The sequence below is a fragment of the Periplaneta americana genome, chromosome 9 (assembly GCF_040183065.1).
Source record: "Periplaneta americana isolate PAMFEO1 chromosome 9, P.americana_PAMFEO1_priV1, whole genome shotgun sequence".
NCBI classification, from domain to species: domain Eukaryota; kingdom Metazoa; phylum Arthropoda; class Insecta; order Blattodea; family Blattidae; genus Periplaneta; species Periplaneta americana.
Window position 1 is genome coordinate 92,954,918 of NC_091125.1, and position 13,359 is coordinate 92,968,276.

Sequence of the window (13,359 nt, forward strand, 5' to 3'; positions counted from 1 at the left end):
TGCATGTGAATTGTCTGTTGTCCATATTCGACAATTTGAGTATTGACTCCACCATTTGAGAGTAAAGTGGGCCTTATCCGTCCACAGTATTCGAGATAACCATTTACTTACTCACTTACAAATGGCTTTTAAGGAACCGGGAGATTCAATGCCATCCTCACATAAGCCCGCCATCTGAGCAAGATTAATCCAGTCTCTACCATCACATCCCACCTCCCTCAAATACATTTTTATATTGCCTTCTCATCTACGTCTCATCCTCCCCAAAGATCTTTTTCCCACCGGCCTTGCAACTAACACTCTATATGCATTTCTAGATTCGCCCAAACATGCTACATGCCCTGCCCATCTCAAACGTCTGGATTTAATACTCCTAATTATGTCAGGTGAAGAATACAATACGTGCAGTTCTACGTTGTGTAACTTTCTCCATTTTCCTGTAACTTCATCCCTCCTATCCCAAATATTTTTCTAAGCACCTTACTCTCGAACACTCTTAACCTCTATTCCTCTCTCAAAGTGAGTGTCCAAGTTTCGCAACCATACAGAACAACCGGTAATATAACTGTTTTATAAATTCTAACTTTCAGGTTTTTGAGAGCAGATTACACGACAAAAGCTTCTCAACCGAATAATAACAGGCATTTCCTATATTTATTATGCGTTTAATTTCCTCCCGAGTGTCATTTATATTTGTTACTGTTGCATTGTATTCTTCACCTGACAATTAGAAACATTAAATCCAGACGTTTGAGATGGGCAGGGCATGTAGCACGTATGGGCGAATCCAAAAATGCATATAGAATGTTAGTTGGGAGACCGGAGGGAAAAAGACCTTTGGGGAGGCCGAGACGTAGATGGGAGGATAATATTAAAATGGATTTGAGGGAGGTGGGATATGATGATAGAGACTGGATTAATCTGGCTCAGATGGAGGGCGTATGTGAGGGCGGCAATGAACCTCCTGGTTCCTTAAAAGCCATTTGTTGTTGTTGTTTGCTCCAAGATATTTGAACTTTTCCACCTTTTCAAAGGAAAAATTTCCAATTTTTAGTCTATTTTTCCATTTCGTAGTATGTTCTGGTCACGAGACATAATCATATACTTTGTAGTTTTAGGATTTACTTCCAAACCTATCTCTTCTCTTGCTTCAAGTAAAATTATCGTGTTTTCCCTAATAGTTTGTGGATTTTCTCCTAACATATTCACGTCATCCGGATAGACAAGCAGCTGATGTAACCCGTTCAATTCCAAATCCTCTCTGTTATTCTGAACTTTCCTAATGGTATATTCTAGAGTAAAGTTAAAAAGTAAAGGTGATAGTGCATCTCCTTGCTTTAGCCCGCAGTGAATTGGAAAAGGATCAGATAGAAACTGGCCTATACGGACTCCGCTGTAAGTTTCACTGAGACACATTTTAATTAATGGAACTAGTTTCTTGGGAATACCAATAAAAATATTATATAAAACTTCTCTTTTAACCGAGTCATATGCCTTTTTGAAATCTATGAATAACTAATGTACTTAACCATTACAGTTCAATTTCCATATGAGCTAATAAATGTGATTGAAAGTTGTATATCTTTTCATAATCAGTTTCCTTCAATTCAAACATAAATTTGCAGTTCATAAGGATACACTTTCAAAGTCTGCGTTAATTTTTCAAACGGTGCTTTATGCTTAATACATTAACACTGCTTGCTGACTAACAACGGATATTCTCTGTTCTGGCTTTCATGAAAAACCTCCGCAACGTAAATAATATTAATTCTTGGTCTTCCAGATTTCATTTTGTCATGACTTGAATCTGTTTCTTCAAACTTCTTAATTAATGCACTTTAAGCAAGGTACAAGGGCCATTTCTCGGGTGAATTTTTGTCTGAAACCATATCAATTCGGTAGTGAAGTTTCTACCACAATCACAATAATATTGCACCAAACCAACTCCTGTTCGAAGGTTTAAAAACATTTTCTCAAACTCTGAAAGTATGTGTACTAGCAAACCAAATGGCAAACAAACTCGTGTTTATTTTCGAAGTTTAAATTGTTCCACAACTAAATCCCATTCTTCATCCGTTCCATACCACCAGTTTAGTGCAGCTTCATTGCTGAATTTGTTTAGAAACTATATAAAGGATTAACCTAAGTTATGTCATAAATTTTAGGGTTTTTTTTAGATATTTAAAATAATAAAGCTTAATTTTGCTCGTTTTTTTCTTCCTTTTCGAGATAAAAATTGTTTTATATAGCGTATTTTGGGAAAACCATTGATTTAATTTCCATTATGATCAACTAATTTAAGAGATCAGTGTATTATAATAAATGGTTTAAAGAATTTTAGTTTTGTCCTTTAAATGTAGGCTACATAAATTTGATTCAAACAAATGTAACATTTAAAATTTTTTCAGAACGAAAATTTACATTTGTTCAGATCAAATTTCTGCACATTTAAAGGACAAAAATTAAATTCTTTCAATCATTTATCATAAAACAATGCTCTCTTAAATTGAATTCAGAATATATTATTTACCTCACTCTGATCATTTGCACCACTAGCAGCCATTTATTACACAATTCTCGCGAATATTTTGAAAATGATCAAAATTCTTATCTTGTTCGAATGGTCCAACGATTATTCTTCCTTACATTCCCACTGAAATAGGGCCTACCACATTTTTAAAATATATACAAATATAAATGGCAACTACAAGATCATTCTACCTAAAAATTGTTCACAGTTCTCTTCTTTGAAAATTACAGTGGCATTTTATAATCAGAATAATGTCCTACTGCCCTACTTCTCTCTGTAAATGTTTGCGAAGGTTGGTTTCCGTTTCCTTCATAGTTGTGGTCTATAAGAAATGCATGATCTTATATATGTATATGCGACAAACCATGATTAATATTAATTGAAATATCTGGTGCATCCGGCACACACTTATTAGGCCTTCCCCTACATAGTCACAAAATGCAGATTCATTTTACTTCTAAGTATTCATAATAAGCTTCTATCAGAAATATCGACCAAAAATAACAACTACAGTGCCGCTCTAGATTTTCATGTTAGTCATTAGGTTCAACTTTCTCGGGTCGAAATGTAGAAGGGGGCAATGGATTTTAAAGACTATAAAACTTTCTTAGTATCTTAAGAATGTAATTAATATACAAGCAACTTACTTATGAATCATATGCTTCCAAGAAAACTATTCCGGGCGTAATGCAGGTTAAGTTACCTGCCAGTTACCTTTCTCGCTTATAACCAATCATCAGAGGCAATAAAATACATTCCTATCATACTCCACATCAACTAGCAGAACGTAGCTGAAGTTGGAAAACAGTTAACTAACTACAAATTTGTTACATTATTATATTAACATAAGAGTGAACAATCTCGTCAATTTTCCAGGACTAAATATAGAGCGTTCAGCTCGGATTCCGGCAAGGAACACGTGCATCAGACATTTTTACACGGCCGGCATACACTGTGTCATTATACAGGGACATCATTTATTTTTACTGACACTTCTAATATTAACCTGGCTTTACCTTTGGATTAACGGTTGAGAACCGGAAACACCGTTTGCTAACTCCTTCCACGACTGGAGTTCGATGATACTTGCGTAAAATACAAACAAATCACTTTACTAGGTATAAGAGGGAAGAAAAGTAGTTCATCCATTTACGTAAACTAGGAAATATCAAAATTTTGAGTTTGATAATTTTCATTAGGTTTTTGTTTAATCAAAATACAGTACAGTATTAACAATAAGTGTTTTTACTCGCGAACTGATCTATCCATGCCAACGTATTCATTATACAGTGTATATTATACTGTCTACAGCACATTAGCGTACGATATAGAGAATGAAGTAAAATTGAAAAATAATCATAATACGGATATTTAAACACATTTTTCAAAATGGTGGCCGTTCATTTCGATACAGGCTTCAGTTCTTTTGTGCATATTATCGTACTATAGACTATTGCATCTAATTCCAGTTACCAGTTTCGTCCTTCGTACTAGTAACTCATGTTGAAATAATTCTGTACCTACTCTATAAAAGAGTACCTTACATACTGTAAATTCAATCTTCACTTCTGCCCGACCCGCACAGATAAAATTACTCAGACATGCTATATACCGTCCGTCCAAGTGGTTATGTCGCAGGATCGTAGAAAGGGGGGAAATCACGTGACAGTTAATTACTTAAAGAGACCCTTTTATTTAAGTTATTTTAAACAGTTGTATAATATTACGTAGACGTCAAATTCATAACAAAATTAATGTTTTCAGAAAAGAGTTAAGACATCCCAGTCATTAGCCTTTACAGAGGGGCGAGCAGAAGAGGGTGGGGGGAAATCGGGATGCGACGTAGGCAAACGGACGACAGTACCTGTGCGAAAATATTATTCAATATTGAAGCTCTTTCGTCACTGGAAAACGCGAACGTACTATACTCACTAACTCAGTACTGTTTACTATATGCGGCCTTGGTTCTGTGTGGAGGACAGTTGGAACTTCATTAGTAGAAGGGGTGGGACTGAAGTACATTAAAAAACTCAGATACAATAAAAATCGAAGTAAAATAAAATGATGTCCCTGTATATCCGTTAACTTCCATCGTATTTTTACTCATACCTCTCATTAATCATAGTTTCCACATACTTATATTTTAATTTCGTAAGTGACAATCTGTGTTACAGAAGCTGTTAAAAGTAATTCGATGGCGTTCGGGTGGTTTTTAATTGGTTATTTTATAACGTTTTACCAACTGGTATCTAGCGTGTGAATGAGATAAAAATGATAATTCCAGAGAAATGAGTCCAGAGTTCAACGCCAAAAGTTACCCAGCATTTACTCTTTATGGGTTACGGGAAAACCCTGCAAAAAATCTCAACCAGGTAACTTGTCCCAACCAGGATTTGAACCTGAGCCGTTCGTATCACGTTTGTTCGAGTGAAGGGGATTGTCATGTTTTGTGCAAGTGGAGTTTTTTCCCCTCATGTGAATACACAAGTTAAATCTTACAAGAAGATGTGCAAAAATAATAATAATAGTGAATGCTGAACAGTCAAATATTGGCCATTAATAAAAAAAGTTATCTGGATTTAATACTACACTCGTAGTTCTAAAATAAGTTGTTGTAAGCCTAGCTCTGTGATATCGATATCAGATGGACTTGGAAAAGATTCACGTGAATTTTTCAAAAACTTAATGAAATGTTAAACTTAATTTTAATTGAATAAAAAATAATATTCATTAACAAATATGGGTTATTAATAAATGCGGGGATAATTTAATATATTCCAATTCTAAAGTACTTAACATTGGTATTTAATATCTCCAAATGAATCCAATTCTCAGCAAAGACATTAACTTATTATTTATTATAATTTCAAATAATTGATGTGTGATTCGTCTTGATTACCAATTGCATTTTTGTTTCGAGACTAAGCCTAATGGAATAATGAAACGATCATGAATTAATTAACGAGAAGGCTCCGCCTTGTTAAATTTAAGTACGGGAAATACGAAGACATAAATGAAAAATATGAGAATTTCATTTCAAAACCCAAAAATCCTTACAACTCCAACCTTGCCCTCAATAACAATCACGTACAACAGTTTTAAGGATTAGATGAATTGCCTGTCACTTTGCATTAATTTTATTTTGTGGGCTAATTCACACTCTTACAGCACTGATTAATAGTTACATATTCCTAGAGCAATAATGTATATAGCAGTGTATTAGTAGTTACCTCAAGTTCTGTAACAAACTTTCACAAAACGTCAAATCACAGAACCTGTGACATTAAAACTGTGTAGCCGACACCATTCTGTAAAATAGACTGACACAAATCCAACAACAAAGCTTGCGAACGCAGCAAACATCTCACTTTCATTTATGTATAAATAGGCTTTTCGTAGTTCCGTTACTAAAATTCATTTCTGCACTAGAATTTATAACGGTTTGTTTTCACAGTTCCCTCACAGTCTACGAGAAGCAATGAAAAGTTGTATTAATATGAAGCCAGTAACTCAGTCGGTATCGGAATATACTATAATATATTTTTTGTACTAAATTTGTCTTTTGTCGACAAACACACATTCAAAATCTACAGAAAACCCACAACAACAACACACATACACAATACATCCAATCACCCAACACAACTACAAACAAGCTGCATTCAGAACAAGGGTACACAGACTACTCAACATACCAATGAGCCAACAAGACTACAAAGAAGAGCTAAACACAATCAAATACATAGCAAAAGAAAGCGGATACGACCCTAACATAATAGACAACATACTAAGAAAGACAAAACATAATCAAAAAAAGCATAAGAATACAACACAAACACAAGAACATAAGAAATACATCACACTAACATACGAAAACAAAAACACACACAAGATTGCAACCTCATTCAAGAAATTAAATTACAACGTCGCATACAGAACAAATAATACTCTACAAAAGCATCTCAACACACAAACAAACAAATACAACCACACAGGCGCATACAAACTCAAATGCAACACCTGCAACAACTTCTACGTAGGACAGACAGGCAGATCATTTAAAACATGTTACAAAGAACACATCACAGCCATAACAAAACTACAAAACACTTCCACATATGCAGAACACATTACAAATGCTAATCACACCTACAGAGACATAAACACAAACATGGAAATTCTACATATTCAACCAAAAATCCAGAAACTAAACACATTAGAACAATAAGAAATATATAGACACACAAAAACACATCCAAATGAAATTCTCAATGCACAACTCAATTTCAGAACACACACACTCTTTGACTCCACATTACACTACACAAACACACTCCCACAAGAAACACAAACAAAGGCGACAAGACCAGCACCACCCAGTTCTGAAGATGGCCCATAACAGGCTGAAATATGTTAACAGGTACGGTAAAAATTTAACACGAGAAAGACATATAATATATATTCCGTGTGATATAGTGTTAAAAGTTGTGTAATCAAGATGTATAAAAATCGTGTTTCCTACAACGGTTTTTTTCTTCCCATTCTTAGTTGTATGCATTACCTACTTGTCCCAATATTTCCCGAGTTGCAATACAACACTTAATGCCATTTGCATCAGCATACTTCTGTGAGAGCGCATTTTCTGCTTTGTCCTTCTTTAAGAACATAGAAGTAAATTTAATGTTAAGGTACACAATCACCGTACAAGTCTAAAATCTCATATCCTATAGGTATAATTCACAATTTTTGTTCCTACGTAAAATTCCTTCTCAGACCAAATATAATAACCTAAAATTGTAAATGTAGATGAAGTTAGAATATTAATATTGTTAACAATATTCAATAAAAATAACGGTACCACTCGTATGTACATAAATGTAAGTATTTATGAATAGCAACACAAAATCATCAATAATAAGGGGTGTACGCCTGGAAAGAGGTTTCGCTCAGTAGGGCGCCGCGCCGTTCCAAAAGTGACATGGGCAAGTAACAGTCCGCTTAGAGGAGATTCAGTGCGTCAGTTTTCGGGAATAAAATCTCGCCACTTACAAATTACATTACAGATGTAATTTATTCGCTTACTTTATAATATGTACTGGAACTGTCGGCCATTCTTTCTAATGAGCATTTCACATACTTTTAAAAGAATTCCAGACACACGCTGGGTTTCGTCTTTATCAATAGGTTTGAAACCTAGACACATGGTCCGTCACATTCAATTTATGAACGGCTATTATTTATTATATAGGCTTTAGTTTAACAAATTCGTCACTTTTTAAGCTGATGTCTCGTATACACCTGCCTGTTTAGCTAATTTTCTTAATGATTTTGTTGGAGACTGTTCTAACCTAAATAATAGAATTTTTCTTCAGTTAGAACGCGATTTATACGCATTCTGTTTTTATTTGAAAATGAGCCGATTTCTCTCACTATTTTCACTACAATTGGATTGTTGAATCAGATTGTTATTCAACGCCAAGATACTGTCGTAGAAATATAACACGATATTTTTGTACGATTTCTTCGTTATACGTCTTTACGAGTAATTCAAAAATGAAAATTTGGTGTTATTATGTGTACAGCATTGCCACAAACTAAACTGAAGCAAACTGAATTGAAGTCAGCTGTATACTAATGCTCTTTGACATCCTTTCAGCATATATCTGTCCACACTACGCAACACAAAACTTTCCCATTCTTGATTAAGGAGAAGTGAACACACTACTCCCTCGGCAGTCGCATTCTATGTATAACAGAAAAGGATAGAAGGCATTTTCCTGAAAAATGCTCTGCACATACAACATAATATAAAAATGAATGCAAATATACTATATGCTTTTTTTAATATCTCCTAAACTGAAGGAAAAATATATATACTTTAATTTTTCAGAGTAGACCCTATATTTATGCATGAATTTTTCAGCTCTAAATTTTGTTATTAAAAGTTGTAGTTTAAAGACATGAAGATAATAATTTTCTTTGAAGAATAGCTCTACACTATTTTGTCACTACCTAGGGTTCAATTCTATCGATAAACGAAATCCAGTGTGTATATAGAGATTTTTTCAAAAGTTGTTAAATGTGCTTGGACAGGATGGTTAATAGTGCTTGTTATTGCACTTGTAATAAGGCAAGCCAATAAATTACATCCTGTAATGTAATGTATAAGTCAGCGAGATTTTATTGCCGAAAGCTAACGCACTGAATCACCGCTAAGCGGGCTCTTACTTGCCCATGCCACTTTCGAACGTCTCCGTACTAAGTCAAACCTGTTTTCAAGCGTATACCTGTTAGAAAACATTACAGAAACAACAGTTATAGAAAACAATACAATAAAAAAAACCGGTTATTTTATGAGAACATGTAGCCAGTTCAGATAATATCAGAATGTAAGAACTGAATTATGATACTCTTACAAAAACTTATAAATACTTATGCAGATAAAACAAAATATATACATATTCTATACATTCTTTATGTTCCTATCGTCTTTAGACAATTTGACAGAAGCTGATTGGACTCCAGGGCCGTTCTGAAAGTTTTGGCAACCCGTCACCCGGGATTGAACCTGGAACCGTCCAGTCCGTAGCCAGTTTACTTTAGCAACTCAGCTACCTGGCCACAAAATGTGTATATATAAAAATATATATGCAACTTTTAATTATAGTAATAAAATAATTTTAAATATAATAAATATATTTTTTCAACATGAATTCAAGTAATTTTATTTGAAGTTAACATAAAACACAACTTTAATTTAAAAAAAATGTAATATTGCTGCCACGCTGTCCTTGTGTACAGTTTTTAGATGAAATGTGTTTTAAAAATCACTGACCTAGTCAACTAAAAGCTGGAGGCGAAGAGCTGTTTCCGCTGTAGGCTGATCTGCTTCCTTGGCTTTGAGTGTAGCGTGTTGGGTGGTTTCCTTTATACTAAAACACTCCGCGGGAGTAATTGAGGACATAACTGATAACTGCGTGATTAACACCGCAGGGGGACAGCTAATAGTCTCTCAGGCTACAGAATACAAAATTCTTAACAAGGAAAAAATAAAATACTAGAATATGACAATTTGGTTTCTTTTCCGAAAAAAACGATAAGTAACAATGCTAGAAGTAATAATTTACTGTCATCAATAAATGTCACGGTGTTTGATATAAGAAAAAGTAGAAAGTAGACGATCAACACAAACTTTTGTTTTTAACGCCACACCCATAGTCCCATTCTTCGTATTTGCATAAGCATACAATATCAGAACTACATAATATGTTTGCGAATTGTCAACAAATCGTCATTTGAAACCTACAATTAACAATTGTGTAAGCTAAATATTACATGTTGATTATTTGAACTAGCAATCTTCTCAGGAAGTTGTATTTGTTTTGTTTTTTTTTTTTTTGTATTTCCCTCTCTTTCCCCCATATTCAATCATTGTGTCAGGCAAGTAACGGCAGATAAAAGTATATTTTCACCGAGAAACTCACCGAAGTTCGTCCATTTGTAATCTGTATGTATTGACACACTATCACAGCCAATACTCTTATCTTTTCTTCCACGAAGTGTTGCGTGAAGATATTTCCCATGTTTTTACTTGTGGAAACCTCTGATAAGTGTAATCGCATGGTGAGTTCTAACAATTTGTTTTAATTTACTGGAAATTGTCATGTCACGTCAATAAGGCGCCATATCTCTCACGTAAAGGAGACTTTTTTTTATCTATTTCTTAACAACACTTTCTTCTAGAGAAATTCTTACTAATTTCATCTTCATTCACGCAAATATTCCAACTTTAAATTTTAAACAATACTGTGTCTTAGTATTAACAAACATAAAATGAATCAATAACCGTACCGAGAAATACGAAAGTCTAGATTAATTAAATAATAAAAAAGTTGTAAAATTAAAAACCACACAGTTAGAAAATGAGTCACGAAATTAACACGTACAGTCGTCCCAAGAAAAACTGGCCGGACTATTGTTCGGGTCAAAATCGAAGTTTTGAAGCGCGGTTCACTCGTTGGCGCTTTAAAGGAAAACGGGTATGTGGTCTCCTAATCGATAATAGAGGCTTAATTTTTTTTTATGTTTAATATTGGTCGACCAGCAAACTTGCTCTACAGACCACTGTTAAATTATGGAATATCACATGCAGAATATCATGCTGAGGTTGGCTCTAAAGGCTCCTCTAATTAATTTAAATTAATTAATTGAACATTTTTGTGAATTATGTGAACAAAAATATGATGATTTTCTGTATTAAATTATGAAGAGTCGTCAGCATCACTAAGAAGGATGTCTTGAGGAAGTTTCCTTTTAAGTCGAGATGGCTGACAAGATCTTGCTCCAATGTTATATGTCACAGCTCCAGGAACACCAGGAAGTGTGTTGAAGAAAGATATTGACATTGAATGGATGTACTGTTCTAGTGGAAGAATTCCCAATTCTTGATGCAGTTGTTGATTTCTTACAAACCAGGTGGCATTTGTTGCAGTACGCAGGAACTTGTTCTGGAGAACTTGTAGGCGATGCATGTGTGTCTTATTTGCAGTCCCCCACACTGGCGCTGCATAAGTTAAAAGAGGTCGTACAAGCGAGGTGTAGAGTAGCATTGAACAATCCAATCCAATTTGTGAACGTCTATTAACCAAATGCTATAATTTTCGAATTCTAGAAGAGGTTAGTGCAACAATGCGAGTTATATGGGCATTCCATGTAAGTTTCGTGTCTAATAATATTCCCAAATATTTGACAGCTTCTTGACTAGAGAACCATGTAACTTGTTCATTTAGAAGAACCAAAGGAGGTGGATTATGAATAGGCCTTAAAGAGAAGATTTTAGCTTCTGTCTTGGTAATGTTGAGTAGTAATCTCCAGTCAGAGAACCATTTAGACAGCTCCTGTAAGGATGTCTGAAGAGTGCTGATTGCAGTATTTAGGTTACTATGAGAAGAAAAGAGAACTGTATCGTCAGCATACATAGCTATATGTGACGGTTGTAAACATGGAATGTCATATGTGAAGATATTGAAGAGAAGTGGTGGCAGTATAGATCCTTGTGGTACTCCGGCTAAAACTGGACGAAGCGTTGATTTAATGCCATCTATACTGAGAACTGACGCTCAGATAAAAATAACTTATCAAGATGCGTGTGAGATAGTCAGGAAAACCAATTCTATATAATATTAGCATTAAACCATCATGCCAAACAGTATCAAATGCTTGGGCAATATCCAGAAACACAGTGGCAGTATACTGTTTTTCTTCAAAGCCTTTTATAATGGATTCAATGACTCTTTGCAATTGGTGTGTTGTAGAATGTTTTGGACGAAAGCCAAACTGAAAATCTGGTATTATCTTGTTTTGGAACGTAAATTTACAAATGCGATGATGAATAACCTTCTCAAACAATTTCGATAGCGTGGGCAGAAAGCTAATAGGTCGATAACTTGATGGCAAGTGCTTAGGTTTGTTAGGCTTATGAAAAACAATGATTTCAGCAAGCTTCCAGGCTCGAGGAAAGTACCCAATTAAAAGGGCAGCATTGAAAATTATCGTCAAGTAAGTAAGAGCTTTGTTGGAGAGCTTCTTCAGTACAATGTTGGGTATAAGATCATGGCCTGGAGATTTTTTATTTGGAAGCCTTTGAATGAAGTGAGACAATTCTTGTGGAGTAGAGGCTTAATTGAATGTTCGTCACTCGGATGATCTTTGCTACGCCATCTATGGTCTAGTGGATAAAACTCTGCTCTCATATATGCAGGAAGCTGATGTTCAATCCTTGCTGGAAAAGTTTTCTTTTATTGTATAAATTGTTCATTCCCTGTGATATATCGTTTTTAAGTTTATACCATTTTTTGTTGTATGATACACGACAATATTTTTAAGAAAATCTCTAGAACTAAACTACACTGGTAAAGTCTTTTCAAAGACATGAACATCTACTGAAATGTCTGTATATGTTAAAACGGTCCTCCTCAACGCCTTGGAAGAAATGGCCTGCAACACCCTATGAATTATGGCAACTAATTGAGAATATCTGTGTGTCCTGGCAGAAAGGTCAGATTTAATTTCAAATATTGTACGGTTCATATCTCAGTGTCCCAAGGATTGCGGGAAATCATCCAATGACATGAAAGATAAACTTCGTACTAAAAATGTAACCTTTTGAAAGTTTGATAAATGGGAAACAGCTGTAAGCCCACGTGCTTAAATATATAACACCAGTAATTGCCCATTTATCAATCTTCTGTAATAAAGTGTTAAAAGTAGTGTACGCAAGACTCAAGATGGATTTTTAAATTTATTTTAAGTTATATATATATATATATACAGGGTGTTTAAAAAATACGGGGCATAATTTCAGGTATGTATCTCCCACATGTAGACAATCAAAATAGTTCATTACAACATGTGTCCGGAAATGCTTCATTTCCGAGTTATGGCCTTCACAACATTGAAATTCACCGGAACGGTTTTCTTTCCGCAGGTCGTTGTCATTACAGAAGATGTTCAAAATGTCCACCTCCTGCTTGAATACAGACCTCACATTGATGTCCCATTGACCTACGAACACGATCCCAAACTCCAGGAGTATTGCGTATGTCCTCAGAACATCCCACAATTCGATTCCGAAGGGATTCCAAATCAGGCACGGGAGACGAATAAACCAATGATTTTAAATGGCCCCACAAGTAGAAATCGAGAGGGTTCAGATCAGGTGAGCGTGGAGGCCAAGCAATTGGGCCACCTCTACCTATCCATCGATCAGGAAACCTTCGATCCAAGTACCGGCGAGCCGTACGACTGAAGTTTGCAGGAGCGCCATCATG

General features: G+C 35.0%; 1 protein-coding gene across 2 annotated transcripts in view; it reads right to left on the minus strand.

Moving 5' to 3' along the window:
* The window catches only part of LOC138706242 (zinc metalloproteinase nas-13-like), a 53,698-nt gene that overhangs the window by 33,403 nt on the left and 6,936 nt on the right, over positions 1-13,359 (minus strand). Inside the window, exon 1 of one of the 2 annotated variants that reach the window (XM_069835293.1) lies at positions 9,366-9,476. The exons of the other annotated variant lie outside the window; for it this stretch is intronic. The gene's annotated coding sequence lies outside the window, so the exon portion shown is untranslated. Of the gene's footprint in view, positions 1-9,365; positions 9,477-13,359 lie in introns of those variants that run through there. 2 annotated transcript variants of the gene reach the window in all.